Source organism: Myotis davidii, unplaced genomic scaffold, assembly GCF_000327345.1.
Source record: "Myotis davidii unplaced genomic scaffold, ASM32734v1 scaffold217, whole genome shotgun sequence".
In the NCBI taxonomy this organism is placed as follows: domain Eukaryota; kingdom Metazoa; phylum Chordata; class Mammalia; order Chiroptera; family Vespertilionidae; genus Myotis; species Myotis davidii.
Genome location: NW_006290034.1, coordinates 7,104,509 through 7,106,697, shown reverse-complemented (window position 1 = coordinate 7,106,697; position 2,189 = coordinate 7,104,509). Strand labels below are relative to the sequence as shown.

At 34.5% G+C, this 2,189-nt stretch overlaps 1 protein-coding gene across 7 annotated transcripts in view; it reads left to right on the top strand.

Moving 5' to 3' along the window:
- The window catches only part of ST7L (suppression of tumorigenicity 7 like), a 116,345-nt gene that overhangs the window by 24,479 nt on the left and 89,677 nt on the right, over positions 1 to 2,189 (top strand). The window lies entirely within an intron of this gene.

The window sequence follows — 2,189 nt, the reverse complement described above, 5'->3', positions numbered from 1 at the left end:
ATATATATACACACACACACACACACAAATTATCAGAGCTAATAAATGACATCAACAAAGTTGCAAGAGACAAGATCAACACATAAAAATAAGTTGTATTTCTATACACTAGCAATGAACTATCTGAAAAGGAAAATAAGAAAACAATTCCATTTACAATAGCATAAGAAATATTAAAATACTTAAGAACTTCAGCTCAGCTGATGTGGCTCAGTGGTTGAGAATGGACCTATAAACCAGGAGGTCATGGTTCCATTCCCAGTCAGGGCACATGTCAGGGTTGCAGCCTCAATCCCCAGTGGGGGGCAGCCGATCAGTGATTCTCATCATTGATGTTTCTATCTCTCTCCTTCTCCCTTCCTCTCTGAAATCAATTTAAAAAAAAAGAAAGAATAAGTTTAACCAAGGAGGTAGAAGACTTGTACACTAAAAACTAAAAAGTATTGTTGAAAGAAGTTAAAGAAGACCTAAATAAATGGAAAGACATCCCATGTTCATGGATTGAAGACTTAATATTGTTAAGATGGCAGTACTCCTCCAGTTGATCTACAAATTCAATGTAATTTCAATCAAAATGTCAGTTGGTATTTTTTGCAGAAAGGACAAGCTGATTATAAAATTCACTTAGAATTGCAAGAGATCTCAAATAGCCAAAACAGTCTTGTAAAAGAAGAATAAAGTTAGAGGATTTACTTCCTGATTTCAAAACTTACTATGAAGCTAAAATAATTCATAAGGATAGACAAATTAATTTAATCCAATGTAATGAAGAAGTCTCTGTTGATTAGTGAAATTATATGCTTCAAATTAAAGTATTAGTTGAAGGATGCTGAAATGGTATGATTTGCATTTTCCAAATGAAAGATCTGTCTTGTCCCCAATGAAAAAAAATTTTTAAAAATATGTTTTAATTGATTTTAGAGAGAGAGGAAGGGAGAGGGAGAGAGAGAGAAACATCAATAGATTGATCAATTGGCTGCCTTCTGCATGCCCCTTACTGGGGATCAAGCCCACAACCTGGGCATGTGCCCTGACCTGGAATCAAACCCATGACTTCTTGGTGCATGGGATGATGCTCAACCAAATGAGCCATACCAGGCAGGGCTTGTCTCCAATTTTTTGTTGCTATCTTGCCATCACTTTTGTTCCATGCTCACCTTGTACTTTTATTAATAATTTCTCCCCTATTGTAATGCAAGTCATATATGTAACATAAATTTTCTGGTAGCCACATTTAAGAAGTAAAAAAATATATGCAGTTAACTTGAATAACACATTTTATTTAGCTATATTCAACATATTAATATGTTTTAAAATATATTCAACATTAAAAATAAATTGTTAATGAAGTATTTTATATTCTTTTAAGTCTTCAAAATTCAGTATGCGTTTTACACTGACATACACTGACTGATGTGCATCTCAGTTTGGACTAGACACATTTCAAGTGCTCAGTAACTACATGAGGCCAGTGACCACAATACTGGACAACCTATGCTTAGATAATCAGAACTAGGACGTCTCTATAAGAGAAATGAACTAGTTATTTCTGGGAATAGAAAGGAAATTTTCTGTTTCTCCTTCTTTTTGTCCCCAAACAAGTTATTTTATTAGCCAGCCTTTGTCTTAAAGGATATAAAGAGAAATCTGTGTTTTGGTGGGGTGAAGAAAAGGGAAAGTTGGAGTCAGCATGGATGTGACAGGTGAGAGGAGGATTGTAGGAGGAAAGGGATTTTGCAGTGCCATTGTTGATAAGGCCAAGAGAGGATGGGGCAGCACAAAGAGGAAATATCAGTGTAAGTAGTGAAAAAAGACTAGTCCTGGAATATGTTTCTGAGTTGAATTGGAAAGGTGCCTAACTGGCCATGTGATATTCTTGTCAAACATCACACTTTCCTATACCTCCATTATCCATTTGATGGATATTACAAAGTACATAGTGACTAAGAGCAGGCATGACCACTAGAGTATATAGTCCCTTGAATAACTGTTAAATAATTCTTTATATATCTTCTTTTCTCCCCTCTTTCACAAAAGGAAAATACAGGATAACATCAGAATGAATATAGAAGTAAAAGAAAGTAAAGGGAGGGAAAGAAAGATAGAAAAAGAAAAAATGTGCAAATAAGACATTAAGACTATACCAGTATGCCCCTAATAAATTGAAATATTGATGGAAGTTGTTTTTA